The sequence below is a fragment of the Leptonychotes weddellii genome, chromosome 10, assembly GCF_054177405.1.
Source record: "Leptonychotes weddellii isolate Sample4059 chromosome 10, ASM5417740v2, whole genome shotgun sequence".
Lineage (NCBI taxonomy): Eukaryota > Metazoa > Chordata > Mammalia > Carnivora > Phocidae > Leptonychotes > Leptonychotes weddellii.
In genome coordinates this window covers 4,152,764-4,174,660 of record NC_138378.1, presented here as the reverse complement: position 1 = coordinate 4,174,660, position 21,897 = coordinate 4,152,764, and positions in this window count along the sequence as shown.

The following is a 21,897-nucleotide window of genomic DNA, read 5'->3' as shown; positions in this document are numbered from 1 at the left end:
CTTGGGCGAGCCCCTTACCTTCTTGGATCCTGTTTCCCGACCACCTAAAGGGGGACTTGGTGCCTCCCTTGCAAGGGAACAACAGGAGACACTTACTGAGTGCCCAGCACATGGGACATGTTGTACTGCTCAGTCCTCGGGGCTAGATGGAAGCCTTCTCCACCATGGTTCCCACGCGGGAGAAGAAGAGGCGCACAGAGGGGCAGTGCCTCTGAGCATGGCCGTGGAGCTCGCGTCCCGCTGGGCCTCTGGGCTCCAGAGCCATGCTCTCCACCATGTTTTCCACCTGCCACGTGAAGGGCTGCAGAACCAGGCCACGGGTGTGGACTTCCCCTGGCAGGACGGCAGGAGGGATGGCAGCCCCTAAAAGTTTCTGTACCAGGCAAGGCACCGTCTCATCGCCGCTGCCCAGTGGGGTGAAGGACCTCAGGGCTGTAGAGTGGTGGCTATTGTTCCTGGGTCTGGGAACTTGTCTCTCACCAGCCTTGTCGCTGGGGAACATCCGGTCGAGGGCCTCTGGAAGGCTCCCCTCCGCTCACTTCCTTCCAGCGTAGTGTCCTGACAGCTTTGTGCGCCAGGGGGGCTCACGGAATATTGTTTTCCTCCAGCGGCTCAACCAGCTGACGACATATTTGGCTCTCCCCAAGACCTGTCCCTCGGAAAGCCTGTCTCCGAGTGTCCGCCAGGGCCTTCAGTGGCGAGGCCGCCTTCCTTGGGGACCATCGGCATATGGAACTTACTTTTAATTTAATAGAACGACAGGCTCCGCCCTTCCTCCCTCTCCCCCTGCCTCCTGCCACCGCCCCTGGCTGTCCCGTAAACCTGGGGCTGTTGCTACCTCTGGGGCTTTGTTGCGGTGTCCAGCCTGGAAAATCTTGGCCAAACTTCCCCATGCCTCGGGGGCCGCGCCAAGGCCTTGGCTGGACTAGGACAGCCCCACAGACACGCTGACCCTTACCATCTCCCCCTTCTTCACGCCTCTGGCTTCTGGGCAAACAAACCCCAGCCCTCCTCCCCAAGCATGTCAGCTCTCCCCACCCTTGCCAGCATTCTGAGAAGACAAGGGGTAGCCTGGGCCTTTGGAGGGTTTGGAGGAAAAGCCCGAGGGGACTTGCTCTCTCGGGGACAGGACCTCCCTGGCGGGGCCTCGTGCTGCCCGCATCACCCCCCTCCGGACTGGCGCTCTGCTGGGATGTCCTCCCCACCGCAAGCCCGAGCTCCAGGCAAGGACGCGGAGGCACGGAGGCTGAGAGGCCGGGCCCAAGCGGAGTGGTCCCCGGTCCTGGCCCTGCAGCCTCCACGGGGCCGCCTCGTGAGACGCGGCTGGGGGACGGGGCGCGCCCACAGCTTCACACCCACGACACAGAGGCGCCTTTGCAGATACGAGCTCTTTTAGGAGGGGCTCAAGTCAGTTAGGTTCGAGGGGTGAGAGAAAAAGAGAGAGAAGGGGGGAGAGAGAGAGAGGCGGGGCATTGTGGCTCATTCAGTGCCCAGCACATTTCTCTCGGGGTCTCTCCCCGGCTCCAGAAGCCCCCTCCCCAGCTGTGACGTCTCCAGCCGGCCCCTGCAGATGACAGTCTGTGATTCATGGCCAGCCATCTGCCTTCTCACTGCTGGGGACAGCCCGTGCCCAGAGCGGGGGCCCAGCGGGCCGAGGGGCAGCCGCACCCTGACCCCACGCAGCCCGGGGAGGGCGGCAGGCCTTTCTGGATTGTTCGCAGGTCTGGAAATGCTGCCTGTCTCACCCGAGTCTGCAGATAGCAGCGCCTCACCATTCCGGGTGGGAGTTTCTAAACGGGCAGATAACCTTGCTCCCAGAGAAACAGCCTGAATGCCATTTATAGATAGCGACACGATTTAATGATATAGAGCCTTGGGCATCCACGAACCAATTTACGGTACTAGCCGTGATGAAATGGCTGTTTTCTTAATAGATACCCAAACTGAACACAATCCAGAGCCCTGAAAGCTTCAAAGAAACCTCCGCTCTCGCCTCTTGAAATTTCGGGCAAAATCCAAACATTTGTCAGTCTTATCACAACCATGAAAACGATGTGTTTTTGTAACATTACGTGGGACCCGTTTGCCAGGGGAGAGATGCCCCAGCTGCTTTCGGGGCTCAAAACCGTGTCTTCACCCTCGTTTCCCACAATGCAAGCACCGAATTCCAATGCCTCCTCCAGAGGGGAGATTTCAGATGGGTGGCTCGTCCTGGAGAAGCTTGAACAGCTGGGTGGGGAATAAATACCAAGCTTTCACGGCCTCCCCATTTCCTTGAACTTGCTGGTTTTCTGAAGCCCCCAGTGTGGACAGGCTGTAGCAAGTGGGCAACCGAATGTCAGACCCACTCCTTAAAAGTAAGACTCTCCCCCAAACTCCCACCATCATGAGTCCCCCAGACAATGGCCCCACCAGCCCCCTTTGAAAGGGCACAATCATCCCCATGGTGTCTGCTCTGCCCAGCTTGAAAAAAAAAAAAAATGGCTCCCTCCCCTGAGTTCCTAAAACATTTATCATCCCTACGATTCTCCGGGCAATTAATCATGTAATGTCTTGAATATCTTTTCTATTGTTGTATTGACCGGCTGTTTAACCCTTATTAGGGGTGAGGTTTTCAATATCTTGTCTTTCTAACTAGATGTGAGCTTCCAGAGGGCTGGGCGGGTGTGCCCCCCTCTCTCGCCCCTGCCCCTAGCCCTAAAGGTGCCTGGTCTTGCCACCATCTGGCTTAGGGGTGTGTCTCCTTGGGAAGAATAAAGTGCTCCGCACAGAGATTGGTTCCTCCAGCCACCGGTATTGGCATTATTATCCATGTTTTTGCCGTTTGGCTTCTCGTGTATGTATCAAGCGACTTTCTTGTGTCGCCAGATGCATCAGAAGCCACCTGACAGGGGGGCCCCATGGACTTGCTTGGAGTGTTCTGGAATCCAGGTGGACACTCCAGGCACTCTTCCCTACTGAGGGATGCATTTATCCTCTGGCGAGAACTTGTCTTTCCGCAAAGGCCCTCGCCGTGTCAAGGGCCCTTCAAACCTGGGCAAAGTTGGGTTGTTTTGGTCTCAAGAGCTGTGCGTGACTTTCGAAGAATAGAGGGTATGTTGGCAGAGATGTGCGTCAACCTCTCCCCACCCTCCCGCCCCCCTGAGACGTCAGGAAGCGCCAGCAGGGAGGAGGTGCTGCAGTGGGGGTCCACTGGTCTGGGGTAGCTCAGAGAGGCTCTGCGTGCTGGGCGCTGGAAGGGACCCCACTGCTCACGGCCAGGTGGGGGGAAGATCTTCATTCCCTGCGCGTGCAAGCAATTCCCCCTGGCCAAGGCAAGAGGGAGATCCAGATAGATTCCAAGGGTTCTATCTATAGAATATAAAAATGTATCTTTATATAGCATATATTATATATGAAATCTATAAATATATTTTAAAAGATACAACATCCTTGTCATTTTCTGTAAGACAGTTATTACTGGACCATCTGATACTGGTACACCCTTACCCAGTTTTTAAACTCTTCCTCTGGTTCTTGGGCAGAGAATGTTTGGGGGTGCACGGGGGACCCCGGGAGCTCAGTGAAGGGGGGCCAAGGTGGAAGAGACGGAGAGAAGCAGGCATATTGCAAAGCCTTTTGTCCAAACTCCCCCTCCCCCGCCCCCGGGGCTCTCTGCCCCCTTCCCCATTCCCTCCACACCCCTTACCCCCAACACCTGTATGGGACTTGCCATTTGCCTGCTGGTCTCCCCTGCGGGTGAGGGGCTCCATGAAGGCTGAGACCCTGGCTGACTTGTCTCTAACACTGGAAGGCAGGCAGGCAGGCAGGTCATTATGCTTCTTTCCTGGTTCAGTTCTTTGCAGTAATCCCATCTGTGGGCTTTGTTACAGCAATCCAGGCCTGGAATAAGAAGAGGCTTATCTCCCAGGCTGTATATTATTCCATTCAAATCCTCACATTTTAAACCATGCTTCATTCCTGCCTGGGGTTTATGACTCTCCCGGGGTCCATTCTGCAGCCCACTTCCCAGCAAATCCGGATTCGGGGACAGCTGAGACCAGCCCCAGGCCCCAGAAGGAGAGAGCCCTACATCTCCCCAGAGGGCCCCTGGCCCTGCGGACAATGGATCCTCTGTCAGCTGGTGGTGAACATTACAAGGACCTAAAGACTCTTTCCTGGCCCCGGTGTGCCTTTTAAGAAACAAAACAAGTTAAACACACACACACAGTGAAAACAAAGTACACATTGGTGATGATGATGATGAAATCCAAGGTGACCTTACCTCCATCGGACGTGGGCTCATTCTGAAGCCATCCCGGAGAACGGGGTACGAACGACCCCACTGAGAGAGAGCTCCCCTCTGAGAGGTGTGATACCCGCGGGGATGATGAGCACGGGGAGCCCTGGCTGCTGATGTTGCCCTCTCTTCAGGGGCATCTGGATCTGCAGGCAGCCCTGGATACTCAGGGATCTCCGCCTATCGCCAGCCGCTGCCTGAATGGCCCCTGGGGTGGACTGAGTGGTGCCCCCCATGCCCCAATTCCACATCCATCCAGAACCTCAGTGGCCTTATTTGAGAATAGTGTCTTTGCGGACATACTTAGTTAAGGATCTTGAGATGAAATTATGCTGGTTTTGGGTGGGTCCTAAATGCAGTGACTGGTGTCCTATAGGAAGAGGAGAGGACGCAGACCCACAGAGGAAAGATGTCCTTGTGAAGATGGGGCCACAAGCTAAGGAGAGCAGGAGCCCCCAGAGTCTGGAGGAGACCAGGAAGGATCGTCCCCTGGCGCCCACAGAGGGCACGTGGCCCTGTCTGCGCCTCGATTTCAGACGTCTGGCCTCCCGCGCTGGGAGAGAGTAAGAGCCCGTCGTCTGACGCGCCCCGTTTATGGCGCGCTGTTACAGCAGGCCCCCGAAACTAGCACAACCCAAAGGAGTTCGAATTGGGGCCTCGTTGCGAGAAGTGGCAGAAATCTGAGGCCCTGGAGTCTGGCGCTGGGCCCCGCTAGGAGGTGGTAAACGGGAGGGTGGACGGGGCTGTGGAGGGGACTGTTCCAGGCCGTGTGGGGCTGGGAAAAATGGATGGCCCAGAGAACATCCAAACGGCAGGTGAGGGCCCCCAGGACTTGTCGCGATGTGGGCTGGGCTCCTAGTGTGTTCGCCGTTGCTTCCTACTGGGGACCGGAGGCCAGAGAATGGTGGTGGCCAGCAGCCGACCTTCCTGGGTGGCTCTGGGTGACCCTCCTGACCTCAGCTCCGAGCCCACGAGTGGGACAGTCACCTCGACTCAGGCCAGCTCTCTCCTCCTCCCGCTCTGAGACCCTCTGCTAGAGGGACCGAATGAAGAGTGCCAGGCCCTAAGAGGGTCGTGCAGTTTGGGCTTGAGTCCTGGCTCTCTTGCTTAGCAGCTGTGTGGCCTAGAACAAGTGACTTCACTTCTCTGAGCTTCCTTTCCCCCTCTGTGCAACGATGGCTGAGCTCTCTGAGCCTCAGTTTCCCCCCTGTAAACTGGAGGTGATAGAGTGCACCCCAGCGGGCTGGTGTGAGGTGCCCTCGGACAGCCCGGGCAGGTGCTGGCACATGACCCCGCGCCTGGGGTGCTGGATCTCCCCGCCACATACCGCCGCCATGGTCGGCCGCACCCGCGCTTTGCTTCCAAAGCTCACCTGGGGAGGGCGGAGCCGCCCACTCCATCCAGGGGGGAGGATACGTGCAGACGCCACCCTCACAGAGGACCGGAGACTCACTGCAGGGGGACATGGGTGCAGCGCAACAGCTCTGGCAGCTTCGGAGTAGCGACCGGGCTCCGTGAAACGTGTCATGTACTTAGCGGCTCTACGGAGAGGCTTTGCCAAGGCCCGTTGTCCCCAGTGCCTTCCGCAAAGCCCTCTGGGCTTTATTTCTTCTGCAGTCTTTGGACAAATACCTGTTGAGGATCTACGCTATGCCTGCCCCTCAGTGGGGGGCCACAGTGCTGGGCAGGTGGGGCCAGCTCGCATCCAGTGGAGGCAGCAGGGGGCCGAGAGACAGGCTTATGAGTGAGCACACCTGCTGGTAGAGGGCAGCCGGAGGACTTCTCTGAGGAGGAGCCATCCAAGCCGGGACCTGAAGGACGGGAAGGAGCCAGCCATGGGATGAGCTAGGGCAAGAGCATTTCAGGCAGAGGGGACAACAGACACAAGGGCCCTTGAAGAGGAATGTGTCAAGGCCACGGTGGCGGGATAGCTGTGGGCCCCAGTGAGGAGCAGGGATGTGGGCCTGCCGTTTCATCAAAGACAAATGCCCTAGGAGAGGTGAGACAGCTAATGCACTGGCACGTCACCTCCTCCGGGAAGTCTTCCAGGGTGGCCTTGGTGGAGGTGAGTGGCCACGCCACAGAAAGCCTAGGCCTCTTGCCATGGCCTCACCTAGCCATCATTCCCTGTTGCTTTGCCTCTTTGGTTCTTTGTATTATGAGGGGTGGGTTTCTAATCCTCCCAAGATACGCAGACTAGGGCAGCATGATGTCTGCTATCCCAGTGATCCCCAGGATGGATGTGACTCCTCCGGCTGATCAAGCAGGTGACCCCTTACCTCCCAGAGCTATGTACTAATAGACCTTCCCGAGGAGGAGCCGCCCGGGGCCCTATGTCAAACAGAATCCTGGAGCTACACGCCCGGTGGTTGAGTGGCAATGTCTGCTCGGAGCGTGGGAGGGGAGAGTGGGCGCAGGCGTGCCATGTTTTTGCCATCATTCATAACTGAGAACCTCATTCCCCCTCCCCAAAGCCCCATACGTTTTCTAGGTCTTAACCCAGTGGCATATACATGATAGATGCTAAAAATATTTGTTATTTGATCGATAGTTATTCAGCAGTCATTTTATAGCCTAGTGACTATGGGCTGGATGAAGGGAAGGGACAAGAGAGTGAAGTGGTAGAAGGATCTGGCTGCCAGAGAGGAGATGGGCAACATGCCGAAGGCAAAGGTCAGCCGTCTTGCCAATCTGGACACAAGGAGTCATTCTTCCGATGCCAACCGAGTGCCTACAAACGGCCGGTGCTGTCCCAGATGCTGGAGTCCCAAGGCCCCTGCCCAGGAAGGCACCTTTGCTCTCTCTAATTGCATGAACTTTGTGCAAAGAAACCCGGCTTGCCTCCCCCAGAGGCACCCCCACCCCCCGCCCCAGTGCAGGGGAAAAGGGGATTCGGGTTCTGTTTGATAAACACTCTTAGAAAAGCAGCCCTCAGCAGGCGGGAGAAAGGCCCTATTTAATGGGCCTTGTCAGGGAGTCCAGAGCTCAAATTCTCTTCTTGAGAAAGGAAAAATACCATATAGTCTCGTACCCGCAGATGCAGAAATGTGGGCGTGATTTATTAGCCTACATGTCAACCTGTGTTTTCGCTCGGTGACTGTGAAATCTTTCCTCCTCTCTGACCAAGACATCAACAGTATGGTCACTGTGTACGTTTTTCCACTTTGTCCAGAGCCAAGAACCGGGGGAAAAAAATGAAAAATGCAAGTGTATGAAAAGTAAAGGTCAGGCCGTAACTCCCAGTTTGGGGAGCGAGGTAGGGCAGCTCCGTCGGGCCCCAAGCAGGGCCGTGCGCTTCCAACACGCCAGCTCCTCCCTGTCCCTGCAGCTCGGGCACGCGCCCACACTCATGATGCTCCTGGAGGACACGCGGCTTCGGCGGCCTTCTCTGCACCCCGGTCGCCTTTCTGAGCATTCAGAGGAGGTGACACCCGTTCCGAACACCAAGGGGGAGGCGTGCTGGTTGATGGCGCGCTCAGGTGGAGGTGAGGGGCGCCTCCCGCCAGCCTCAGGCCACAGTCTCCCCCAGGCCCCTCGCGGGGTCAGCGTGTGTGCTCCAGCCCCAGAGTGCCAAGAGTCTCTCTGAGGAGCGTCAAGTCTAGATGGTTACCAGCCACGGGGCCCCCATGCAGAAGCCGGCCGTGGAGAGCAGTGGGTCTGGACCTGGATCGGTGGGGTGTTTGCCCCCCAGGGGACATCTGGCGGTGTCTGGAGACACTGTTGGTTGTCCCGGTCCCAGGGGGTTGCCACTGGCATCTCACGGGTGCAGAGCAGGGTGCTGCTAAACACCCACAAGTGGGCTACCCGGCCCCGCGGCGCCAAGGTTGGGAACTGGCCCGGAGAGTCCTCTCCCTTCTCCCTTTGCTGCAGCCGCTCTCCTCTGTCTCTCAGGACTGCGCCATGGGTCAAGGACGGCCGCACCCCCTCGAGGCAGGAGCAAACGGAGAGTGGGGGCGTCACCCTCTCCCCATTCTCTTCCCTACTCCGGTCTTGGATGGGTGGCCCGGGACACCTTTACAAATAAGAATGATGAGAGAGAGTGCCAGAAATATTCCTGCAACCTTCTCCACCAGAGAAAAGGGAGTCCAGCCAACTGGAGAGCTGAGGTGGTTGAGAGGCCCAGAAATCAGAAAGAAGGAAATGTTCTTGGTGGTGACTTTCCCCGGCACGGAGAGGCGAAAGCGCCAGCCAGCCCTGTATGGGTGGTCACGTAGCGGGTTCACAGGAATTTGGGGAGAAGGGCCTCAGAATCCTTCCATCCAGGAGGTAGCAAGGGCAGGCGACCGCAGCGATGGGGGACTGAGACCACCCTGACCCTGCTCAGAACCTTCTCTGCGGGTACAGCTTGGAAGGCCCTGAATGAGTGCCTCCAGCCGGAGGAGGTGCTGTGGAAACCTCCACCCTGAAGGGGTCTGAGCCTCCCACCTCGAGAGGGCCCCACACGGAAAGACCCCAGGAGTCCGACGGCCTGATTAGATTCAGCCAAATCCAAGGCCCCGCCCACAGCCTCTTAGGCTCTGTCTCCTCTGGTCCTTGCTGTGTCCCTTCTTGTCCCATTGGCCCCCCTCCCAGCCAAGCTCCTACCCTCCTGCTGGTCCCTCTCCCTGTGGCGCTCTTCCAAGACAGTCTCTCTGCTCCCAGGTTACCTCCTCCTGGAGGCCTTCCCTGATCACCCTTCATGGGAGCCTCCCGTCTGGCCTGAGGCCGGGCTCCTGTGCCGAGCCGGCCGTGGCATCCCGGGCAGCCGGCTCTGTGCCTGGCATGTGGTGGTTGCTGTGTCAGCACCTGTTGATGACTGGGTCCCGTTCCTGTTGCTGGGGACCCTGCGAGGTTAGTCCTCGGAGGACTTTCTCACACGGTGCTCTCAGCTGAGCGGGCTTAACTCATATCATCATGGGTGACCTGAGTCGATCCCCCCCCCCAAGTTAACACTATGATTGAGGGGCTGTGCGTGGGCTCTGGAGCCAGTCGGACCTGAGTCCCAACCTGGCTCTGCCCCCCGGTGACCTCAGGTCAGCCACACACGTACCTGCTTCTTCGTCTGTAAAATGGGAGGCGGCAGCCCTGGCTTCCCGGTTGTGGGAGGCAATTCGTTCTGGGTGCTGAGCTTAGCTGTAGCTACAGCAGCCCCCAGCAGCACACGCACACGCACACGCATGCGTGTTCACACACAGACGCACGCACACACGCGTGCACACAGACACAGACACACGCACGCGTGTCCACACACAGACACACGCACACACACGCATGCACACGCACGCACATGAATGTGTGTGCACACACAGACACGCACACGCACGCGTGTTCACACACAGACACATATGCGCACACGCACACGTGTGCACACAGACACGCAGACGCACATGTGCACACAGACGCACGTGCACACATGTGCACACGCAGACGTGCACACACAGATGCACACACATGCACACATGCGCACACAGGAAGGAACACGGTTACGCAGTTTCTTGACAACTGGCATGTTTTTTCTTCATGAGCCGAGAGCCTGGGAAGCTCCTTTTTCAGCAGGCCCTGTGGGGCCTCCAGATTGTTCCGCCCTCCATGTCCCTCTCATTTTAAAAGATCAAGGAGCTGTGAAAAAGCCTCTCCCTCCACATGGGAAACTCAGGCATGGGATTTGCATGAAAAGCATCCCAAAGCAGCCTGTTTAGCCTTCAGACACGGACGGCCCCTCCCTTCCCTTCCCCCTTTCCAAATGTTGAATGTTAAAGATTGTCCATCGGAGCTTCCTTTCCTGGAAACCGAAGAATGACAGGTTCAGTCGCTGTTACATCTGCCCAGCATTGCTGTCAGGGGCCCAGAGAGCCCCATACCAGCCAGGCCTGCCCTCGGGGAGGCCACGCTGCCCCATCATCTCCCTGGGGGGTGGTGCAGGCCTCCAGCAGCCCATCCCCCAACTCAAGAAAAATACCTATCAATGATTCCCCATTCTGGGCTGGCAACGGCTCAGCTTTCAAGGAGCAAGGAAATTATCACGCCCGGGGGCTCTCTCCTATCGCTCCGGATCCATCTGTTGCCTTGAAAGTTCCTCCAGGACCAGGGCCACTGGCCAAGGCGGATGCATTTGAGGAGAGAGCCCCTCATTTCACACCACGCTGCACCCTAAGCTCACAGGCCTGCCACCACTTGCCAGCTCATGCGGCCTCCCGCCGAACTTCAGGCCCAAGCGCCTTCGGCAGGGATGCGATCCAGCCCCTGAGCCCTGCGCGCTGTCCACACAGCCCAGGGCTGCCGGATTGTCTCCCCGGCGGGCCCGCGAGCGTGGGGCCTGGGCCATTCCCTGCGCCTCTGCTGGGCGCCCTGCTTTATTCCCACCTGTGAGGATCGCTTTCGCTCTCAGGGTGTTCATTCATTCATTTGCTATTCATTTATTCTTTCATTCACTCCACAAATATTTACAAAGCCCTCACTCTGCTTGAGCATAATATAGAAATGAATTGAGTATACATAGTCCCCCGGCTCTTTGTGGCTCTGAGAGGGAGATAAGGAAATGCTTGTGTTCAGTCCACGGGGCTCGCTGCTCCTCTCCTGCCCAGCAGCTGCTTGTCCTTCCTCAGGTAGCTGACTGTGATTTTCCTCGGGAAAGCATCCCCCATCTGCCCCAGTCTGTGTGGCTGGGGGAGCCAGCCCACCTCCGGCTCTCTCAGGAGTAGGTGAATGAGGCTGGGCCAGAGGGAACCTCACTCCCTGGGTGAGAGCAAATAATTGGGTTGTGTGACCAATTCAGGCCAATGAGACTCAGCTTTGGGACCTTTACTGGGATGGTCAGTGAGCCTGGAAACACTAGTCAAGGCCAAAGAATCCATTCATTCTTCCATCAATCCAGGAAGGCTTCCCGAAGGTGGAGCTTTAGGTCTTTAAATGACGGGAGACAAGTGATGCATCCGGCACTCCCACGAGGCGGTCCACCACGTACTGACCCACCCGCCCAACGTTGGGTGAAGACATTCTACGTACCAGGCGGTTCCAAGAAAAGCTGGATGTGTTCTAAGTGTGTGTGGCTTGGCTAGAGAGTCTGAGTCCTTTTACCAGCATGTAAAGGGCTCCCTGCTTCTGCTTCCTCCTACCTGCACACCTGCCCCCAGGCCCTGCTCCTGAACTGGATCACGGTCTAATTGAGAAATGGCACCCATCGTCCCAGAGACCCACACGCAGGAGATGCTGGTCTTCATAGAGGACTCGGGGAAGGCACTCATTCTTCTTGGAGGGAATCGAACTGGGTTCAAGGCCAATGCCAGCACGGGCAGCTCTGTGGCCTTGGACAAATGGCCTCGCTTCTCTGGCCTACGTGGGCTCTGGGCATCCATCCAATAATCGTTATTTCTAAGTCAATTAGAATCGCTACGGCCAGGAGGCTTGGAACAGGAGCCGGAGGCCGTGGGGCTGACCAGTGACCCCTCGGGACGATGGCTGCCATCTGTCCTGTTGTGAGGGGCTCTCCCTCTGCTGGACCCCCCGCCGTCCTGAAAGGGTCGCTCCGCCGCTCCCAAGTCAACTTCCCAACACCATGTCTTCCCTTTAGGTTTTTCCTCCATTCCAGGCAGAACAGGGTAGGAAATTCTGTCGAATGAAGACAGAAGTGCCTGATGTTGCTAATGACATCCTAGGGAAATGAAGCGTAAAACCACACGAGTAATTCAGCTTCCACATGATGCTTTTATCAGGGGCCCTGGAAAGAACTCCTTAGCAGGAGGAAGTCTGATTTCCTTGGAAAGACGGAATTCTGGTGAGACCCGCAGAGAGTCGGGTCCTCCTCGCACCGATCCAGGATGGAGAGGACTGTGGGTCGACCACAGGCAAAGACCAAGACATGAAGTTCTCCCCCACCCCCGATACACACACACACAAACACACACACACACACACACACCGAGACCCTGTTTCGTTCCCACTTTTCAGAGGAAAAGCTACGTGGGGGCTTTCACGCAGCCAACTTTGAAAGATGCCTTGACTCCAGGATGCTCTTAGAATAAAATCCAAACTCCTGACTTTGGCTTCCAACACCAACAAGACCTTTGGCTCTGTCTCCCTCCTTTGCTACGTCACTTGTTCTGAGAGGCCCCCCTGTAATATCCCCTGTCTAGAGCGGCCCCCGCCCCCCCTTTTCGTTTTCGCCTGGCACTTCTCAATCTCTGAGCTCGTATTATTTATTTTTGCTTATTTTCTGCTTCCTCATCCTAGAAAGTGAACGGTGGGAAGGCAAAGCATCACATTGGTGTGTTTATCGGTGTACCCCACATTGGGGACAGCACCTTCCGAATCTTGCAGGAATCTCCTTGTAGCCCGTCCTCACTGTCAACACACAAAGAAGGAAATTCTAGGAAGTGCAATTCAGCATGGCCATGCAGGTGGTCTGAACATCTGCGTGCCCCCCAAATTTGTTTGTTGGAACCCAAACCCCCCAAGGTGATGTTGTTCAGAGGTGGGGCCTTTGGGGGGAGATTAGGTCGTGAGGGTGGAGTCCTCACAAATGGGATCCATGCCCTTCCTTAGGAAAGAGACCCCACAGAGCTCCCTGGCTCCATCCCCCAGAACATGAGTGTGCTGGTACCTTGATCTTGGACTTTCAGCCTCCAGAGCTGTGAGGAACAGATTTTTGTCGCTGATAAGCCTCCCAGTCTGTGTATTTTTTTTTTAAAGATTTTATTTATTTATTTGACAGAGGGAGGCACAGCGAGAGAGGGAACACAAGCGGGGGCGGGTGGGAGAGGGAGAAGCAGGCTTCCTGCCGAGCAGGAAGCCCGATGTGGGGCTCGATCCCAGGACCCTGAGATCATGACCTCAGCCGAAGGCAGACGCTTAACGACTGAGCCACCCAGGCACCCCATGTGTATTCTGTTCCAGCAGCACAGCCAGAATGAGACCACAAGTCCACACATTCGAAAGCCATCCTACAAGGTCCACCTAACCCTGACCAACAGGGTGAGTGAGTGGTTTCCGACCCAAGTGTGAACTCAGCCCAGCACCTCATTCTCTTTGTGGTCCAGCTTTTGCTGACCAGCAGCCTGTTGCAAGAGGAACCTTCCTTCCAACCCTCCCCAGGGGTCATTTGGGCTGTCCCCTCTGCCCAGAATGCTGCTCCTTGCCCATCCACCTGGGTGGCCTTCAGCACCCTTTAAGAGTCAAGCTTCAAGCACTGTCTCCTGATGGAGTCATGTCACGCCAAGCCTGAGTGACGCCTTCCCCCGTGTTCTCTTTCCCTTTCCCCTTCCTGGGAATGACCAACATTCCACATTTCTTGTGTCTCTTTCTGGAGATAATCTAGTCATTTGCCAACGAAATTTATATATATGTTTCTCACGTGAAAGATGGCAAACAGTATATTATTTTCTGGATCTTGCAATCTTTTTCTCTTGGCACTCTATCTCAGAGAACTTTCCCAATCACTATGGACTGAACTGCTTTATTCTTTTTAACTGCTCCATGGGATTCCTATGGATGGACCATAATTTATCTAACTGGTCACTTCTTGTTGGAAACTCAGATTGTTTCCACTTTTTTGCTCAGATAAACAACATTGCAGAGAACATCTTTGTTCCTGCCCAGATCCTGCCTCTGCCCCTTCAACAGCCTGCCAGTTCCTACTGCTCTATGAGACCCCCTCCACAAAGCCTGCTTAAATCTTTGCTCAGTTAGGCTGGCTGCCCCTCTTTGCCTTCCAGGCTCCTGGTGCATTCCTCCACGGTAGCACCTGCTAGAAGATATTACGGTCCTTTGAGGCGCGGGTCTGCTTGGTGAAGGAGGCTTCCACTGAGATGATCAATCTCTCCCTTCTCTGAACCGCTGCTGCCTTTATAGTCACTTTGGCATATTTTTTCAAGCTCCATTGCTCACTAATTGTTTCCCGTCTGTTGGCTTTGTGTCCCCAGCTAGGCTATGAGTTCTTTGAGAGCAGAGTGTCTTACACAGCTCTAACATCTCCCGCAATGCTGGGCTCATTGTGGCTGTTCAATTCTTCCGTATTGGTAAAGCAATTGGTCCTCCACTGATTGACTCAGGTCTTAATACCGATTGCTGGAAATGGTCCTCAGGGCAACGAGGAGGCGCTGAACATCATGATCACGGTAACCTTTGTAGCAGGAGACACCACTCACGCAGAGGAGTCCATGGGGGCTTGGCTTCTCTCTAGACCCACCCTACCCTTCCCCACCCCACTTGCATGGGCCTTCTGCACGAGTGACCCCCCGGTTACATCAGAGTGTACCACTCTACGGTCCCCATGGGCCCGAAAACATCTCTCCTTCGGGAGGTGCGCAGAACACACATCCTGCTTCCCTGGCTCCTCATGAGAAATGGAGCACCCAGAGAGAATCGAATGAGCTTCACCCAGACCCCACGTCCAGTCATATTTCCAGAGATAATTTGACACAAGTCCGACTCAATCAGCCTTTATTTCCATCAAAAAGACATGAAGCAGGCTGCGGATCCCATCAGGGGAGAATAGTGAAGTCACATCTAATAGATCCAAAGAAAACATTTAACTAGGTCTGCTACTGAACTTTGGAAGGAAAAAAAGAGAAAGAGGGTACCAGGGACATGTGTTTATCACAGACAATCCAACCTTGAGACTCAAATTGATTTAGACTGCCAGCTGAGGATGAGCTGGCCTTTCAAAAGGAGGAGGGATGTGCCAATTGGAGACACAAAGTTTAGCTGGATTTTCTCCCTCTGTCCTCTTCATCACAACCTTCTCATTAGCCCAAATACTCCTGGAGGCCTTTGGGCTTATGGATGGCTCCCGATTACAGGTAGCAGGCCCTGACGACATCTACCAGCTTGGCCCGGCCTCACCAACCTCACTTCCTGACCCCAGGGCTGTGGTTGTAAAGCAGGATCCATCCATCTTCCTACCACGGTACCTGTGATGCCTCCTGGCCCCCTCTGATCCTGGGGGGCCCACCTCTCTCCCCATGCCCCATGAGGGATGCTCACATGTCCTTCATTAGGTCATGCAGGATGATCGAGAGCTTCCACGGGCAGGCACTGGAGACTCAGAGGTGGATAGGCCAGTGTCTGCCCTCCCCGAATTCCCCGGCTCATAGAGGCAACAGACGCAAAAACCCAAGACAAGGTGGTGGCATATCCTGCAGGCCATGAATGAACATAGTGCTTTGTGCTCCAGAAGCAAAAGTGACTGATGTTCCCTGGGGGGATGGGAAGGCCTCAGCAGTGACATCATCATCATGATCTTGAAAGGTGAGTGAGAATTTTCCAGGAGCAGAGGGTGGGAGCGGAGGAACCTATTCAAGGCAAAGGAGAGCACGTGTCAGAGGGCACAAGAAGCACAAGCATGGAGTGGGCGGAGAAGGTTCCAGAAGGCACAGGATTTGCAGCAGGTGTGGCTCAAGAGACCACGGGCACTCCAGGCTTTTAGAGGCAAAGTTAAGGAGCTCATTTTCTCCTGTAGGCAGCAGGATGACAAAGCAAGTGTCGGATCAGGAGAGGAACATGAACAGATTGATCTTTTCAAAAAGGTGATGGTTTATCCTGCAGCAGGGACCAGCACTGGAAGCATGGAGACCAGGTAGACTGGCTGTTGTTGTGATATTCCAGGCGGAAGAGACAAGACCAGTGGGGCGGCCCTGGGGATGGGAAGGAGGAAGGGCTGCGGACATCCCCCTACTGTGGTCGGGAACGATATATTGGCTCAGGCAAAGAGGAGCTGGAAAGGCAGATGATGCCAAAGGCTCTGTTTCTGGGGACCGAGTGCCATTGGTACAGTTCTGGAATACAGGGTGAGGAGGAGCACCCCTAGACGGGAAGCTGAGGTTTTTTGTGGGGCATCCAGGCAGCTTGGTGCAGCTGGGGCGGAGAGCTCAGAGTGAGAGGTGAGAACAGAGGATGGTATTCGTGGAGCTAGCCCAAGGGCGGGTAGGACCTGAAACCACAGGCAGATGAAGGGTAGGACAAGACAAGCAAGGACAAAAGACTGGGGACAGATCAGCACTTGGGGGCTGGGCGATGGAGAGATTGTGAAGGACAACCAGTCCCAACCAAAGCTCCAGAAACCAGAGGAGTGAGTTTCAGGAAGGGCAGATGGCAGTGTGTAAAGGGCCCAGAGAAAGGATTGAAAACTGGCCCAAGGCAGAAATCTGTTGCATTGGAGCACCCAACATCCCTCTTCTTGGGTCCAACCCACTGATTTCCAAAGAGGCAAACTTGTCGTGGGTTCTGTTTGGGTGGCTCTGAGACTGCCACCCTCACCTTCCTGAGTCCAGAGGCCGTCACATGACCCAAGCCTGACCGATCAGATGGTCGCTACTTTCTAGCCTCAGTTTAGGGTTTAGGGTCTAGAGATAAAGGATGTGACTCAAGACAGGTCAACGAGAGTTAATTCTGGAACTTCTGTTGGACTCATTAGGGAAGAGAAGTGTCCTTCCTCTGAGGTTGCTCTCCTGTGAGATGCGAGGGCAGAGCTTCCAGACAGCAATTTGCTACCTCCTGGGGAGAGCTAGCCTGAGCATGAACCAACACAGAGGAAGGAAAGGCTGAGAGAGGGAACGACTGTTGTTGATATCGTGTACCCTCCGGACCTAGCTTTGCTGAGTTGTGGTTTTTTGTTTTTTAGGTTGTTTTTCTTTTCTTTTCTTCTTCTTCTTCTTTTTTCTTTTTTTTTTTTTTTTATGTTATCTGGGCCAATACATTTGCTTTTAAGCTTAAGCCAATCTGATTTGGGTTCTGTCACAACCAAAGGACTCCTGACCCATACGAAGCTACATGGCTAATGAGAGAATGCTCGTTACAAGGGTGGCATTGGGCGAGGACTAGAGTCCAGCTCTGTACTCACACATCACACAGAAAACCACAGACAGGTCAGCGGCTACAGCCACGGGAAGAAACGAGATGGATGAGCTCGCTGTGTCTCGCTACCTGTTACTGTGAAAACACAATGATTTCCTTTATATCTTTCAAGGGTGGAATCATACAGGTCAGCCCTGGCTTGGCACATCTACTTATTGTTCCTGCCAAGGGAGATGCTTAAGATGGGAAGGTTCATTTATTTGACTACACATGTGTCAACATCATCCTGGAGGGGAAAAAAAAAAAAAAAGAGTGCAGAAGATATGCTTTGCTGGCCTGAGCTATCACCAAAGAGGTCTCTTTCTTGGCCTCAAAGACCAAAAGCCATGAGGTTAGATGTTGATTGAGTCTTGGAGTTGACTGAGCATGGGCCCATGGTGGGATGGGCCTAGGGCCCTGGGAGAAGACTGTCCTTTCCCAATGGGATGGGCAAGGTCGGGGGGCTACTTTATATGGGGTGGTCTGAAGCCTGAATCATGAGAAGGAGCCAGTCACATGAAGAGCCTAGTGAGCCGGGACAGCAAGTGCTAAGGTTTGAGGAATAGTAAGAAGGTCAGTGGGGCTGAAGCGCAGCAAGGGATGGGGGAGACAGGGCCACCCACTTAGAGTACTGACCCTCTGGTATTCTCGGGCACTTCATATATTTAATCTCATCTTTCTATAAATCCATGTATTCATCCATGTGCCACAAACATTTATTACACCAGATGACAGGTGGCACTAAGTCTTGAAGGAAGCGTTAACCAAGCAGATGTGGGTAAGACTTGAAATCTAGGCACTTAAAAGCTCACCACTTAGGTGGGCCGGTTGGGAAGGGCCTTGAATGCCGAGCCTCCATCCCAGTGGACACTCCACTGTGTTGAGAAAGCAGAACAGCTACAAGCAGAACACCAGGAAATGTTGATACGTGAAAAAAAGAAAAATTAATGAAATTCATGGTTCTGGGACAAATCAGATATAGTCTCATAGTATAATCTAATATGGCCAAGTGGTAGCAGGGACCAAAGGCTTAAGAAAAGTGAGGGGAGAAACACTTAAAATGGAGACTCTTCCATCAATTAACTTAATTTTTTTTCTGCCAACCATGAAAAGACCATCATTAGTTACTATCAGTGAGGGCCCGGCTTAGAGAGCACCTGTTTTCTGCTGAGTGTCGCTGGTTGGGCCAGAGGGAGCTGTTCCAGGGCCTCAGTCAGGCGGTGACATGATGAAGTTTGCGCTTTGGAAAGGTCACTCCGGCAGCAGCATGGAGGGTGGATAGAGGGGAAGAGAGGATAAGAACCAGTGTGCGGGCGGAGCCGGTGGAGATTGCAAATTCCTTGAAGGCAAGGGTTTTGCTCTGTTTCATCCCTTTCAGCAGCGCCCAGCAAGAGGTGGATACAGCCACTGCTAGGTTGGTAGAAATGCCCATTGAACTGAAGTGTCTGCTATTACAACCTGGTATAATGGAGTCTGCTCCCTCTGCCCAGAGTCATTCCAGCGTCATTCTGCTTGGGAGAGGCGTCGTGGCTGAAGACAGAGCTAGGGAGCTCTCTGAGGCTGGAGATACTCAAGGTCTCCAGGAGCTATTTGGGGAGACAGAACATAAAGCTCCTGTTTCCTAAATCTGGCCAGAATCTGCCTGTTGTGTCAGATCTGTACAAATGAGATATTTATCAGGTTTTTGCTGCTCATCTTGATAAAAGAATGACCATCTGTCTTTCAAGAGGCACTAAAAAGGTCAAAGTTAAAAGGTGTCCTTTTGAGACTGTTTAAACCCCTCTTCCACATGAGAGTACCATCGTAGACACATCTGGATTCCCAGACCACAGAACAGGAATCTTGAAAATGTGCTTGGAGAGTACCCAGTCCCCGCCATGATGCCCTACTCTTTGGAGCCGCTCCCTTCCAGGGAGAGCAGAGCCTTTGTGTGTCAGCAAGACCCTGCTGTTAACAAACCACGTGCCCATTTGTGCAGCACTTACTATATGCTGGGCGCGAATAAGGGCTTCGCCGGCCCTGTCTCATCTCAACTTCTTCAGCAGAGGGTGTGAGTCTAGCAACGCTGACCCATATTGTCTAACCACTAACTTGTCAGCACTCGAAAACCTTCTCTTGTCCCTGCCGTCGTCTGGCTTCAGCCGGGAAATTCCATGTTTATGGTTCTCTTCCGCACTGATTAAGATGACAGGAAGACAATGAAACACTTGTCTCCAAAAGTGACTTCTTGGATCCACTGGCAAAATGTTAGAAAGTGGGTATGAACGAGGCCCAAGAAACAGGACACCCAGGCTCTTTGAGCTTGGGGAGCATTACAGAATCCTATCCCAGGCCAAGAATGAGTCACAATGAAAGCTTTTAAAATATAAAACCATCAACCTAGATTTCAATTCCAAGGAAACACATACTTGGCCATGAGGGAATGCTTAAAAAAAAAAAAAAATCAGGCTTAAGCCACTTGACAGGAAAATAAAACAGCCAAGGAACATTCAAATATAATGATTTACATCCCCCCCCCTCCCCCCCGCCCAGTATGGGCCAGGGCGTACACAGACACCATCTCTGCCAGTGTGCCTGTCCAATCCCGAGCTCTCTGCTTTTCACTTAACGCTATTGCACACACACAATGCCATGCCTGGGTGCGGCTGGCTTGGAGCTGCACGGCACTGCCTTGGAGCGGCTATGCCAATCCCATGGATTCTTCATGATTTCCCTGCTCTTGGGCCCTTGCGTAGCTTAGGGTGGCTGTTTTGGGAATACGAGGATTTTCGTTCCATTATTTATGTGTGCAAGCACTGTTCATTTCTCTCAAAGAAATGGAAGCCTGATTGATTTCCTAAATGTAAGAACGAGATTGTCCCCCCGCAATAAATATTTAAGACTGACCAGGAAGGGCCACCACCATCTGCTGAAAAACAAGCCCAGGAATTACTTTGTTAAAAGCTTTCCTAGCGAAGGGAATGAATGAATAAGCATCCTATATACTATTCGCTCAGCATCTGATAGTTTACAAAGGTTTTCACCTATCCCACTTGATCTTCAGGATAGCCCCAGAGAGGTAGACAGGGCACGGATTACAAGGATTATTAAAACCCTACGTTATTTATTTATTTATTTATTTATTTATTTATTTATTTATTTTTCTTAACAGATGAGGGCTCTAAAGGCTTAAAGTCACTCGAGGGAGGTCACAGAGTTTGGGGACTAAACCGCGGGTCTCTCATTCATTCATAGGCATATTTAAAAAAACATGTATCCGGAGCCTCTTCCAAGCCAGGTGAGAAGGCAGTGGGTACAAAGATGAATAAAACACGGTCCCTGCTAGGAGGACGATCGCGTTCTAGCCCGGGGAGAGACCCAGTTGAAGTAAACAAGTCCCTGCTTTGCGAGGTGATGAGTGCTCAAGAGAAAGGAACAGAGTGCGGACCACGTTTCTAATCTGATGTTCCTACCGAAAGACCAGACCGGCTCGGTTGTTATTCACAATACGTGTTCTCCGAGGGGAGCTTGGGGGTTTGGCCGTGTGCCTGGCCTGGGGTCACATCACCGGGGGAATGTGGGGACAGCACTCTCCCGCGTTCGGCAAACGTGCGAATATTTCCCGGAGTGAGGCGCGAAGCCCGGGGGTGCACACCCCGGCTCCCCGAATTTCCCCGCACGAGACGAGTCGGGGTCGGTGCCTCCGGAGCGGCCGTCTTCCTCCGGCCGAGGCCGCGGGGTCGGGAAGGGCGGGCTGCGAGGCTGGGTGTCGCCGGAGCGGGAGCCCCTCGCCCGCGCCCCCCGCCGCCCGGCTCTGCAAGCCGCAGCCCTTTCCTCGCCGCGAGCGCGCCAGCCCGGCTCTCCGGCGCTCTCGTTCCCTTTGCTTGTATGCATTTTTATATTCCCCAACGGTGTTTTTAACGTTCATTTTTAGCTTCATGAGCGCCGCACAGGCACATTCTCCTGTAGAAAAGGATGGAAACGTGTGGGTTGCCCCGGCCCGGGACCCCGCGGGCTCCCCGGCGGGCGGACGGGCGGTCTGGGCCGCGCTGGCTCGGCGCCGCCGCCTGGGGAGCCGGCCCCGGCCGCCGGTTCTCGCTGCCCGCGCCGCGCTCGGCACGCGGGAACGCTCGGAAGGCACACGCGTGTGCAAAGTTTGGTCAACGCAGGAGCACATGCAGGCGTGAGGGCCCGCTCCCGGTCTCGGGGCGACCTCCCGCTGCGGGGACCCCACGGCTGAGCCCCGCCTGCACTCCCGCGGGGTTCCCGGCTCGCTCGGCCCTGCCCGAGATCCCCCCCGACTCCGGGGCCCCGAGGAGGCGCGGCCACCCGGCTCCGCGACCCCGGCCCGCTTGGGCCCAGACCGCGCCCGGCTCCGGCCTCGGCCTCGGCCTCGGGGCGCCTGTGGGGCGGCCCCGGGTCAGACGCTCGGCGGGGCTCGGGCCTCGGTCGCCCGGCTGGCCCCTGCTCGCCGCGCTCCGGCTCGGGAGGCTCGAGCCCCGCGCGGCCCGGCGGAGCCCCTGCCGGCAGCCTCCCGCCCCGGGGCCTCGGGCGGCGCGTCGGGGTCGCGGACCGCAGCGCGGCCCGGCTTGACCGCGGGAAAGCGGGGCGCGGGGGCCTCGTCGGGGGGTGTCCGTGGGGCGCGGGGCCAGGCCCAGCACGCGGCGCCCGGGCCCACTCGGCAGGAAAAAGTTGTTCGGGAGCAGAGTGGGGGGCTGTGCAAGTTTCGGGGAACTTTTCCACTTGAAATTCTACAACCCTGCAGTGCCCCCTACAGAAAGCGGCAGCCGGGGAGGGCAGGCGCCCCCCACGACCCCGGACTGCCAGTGGCG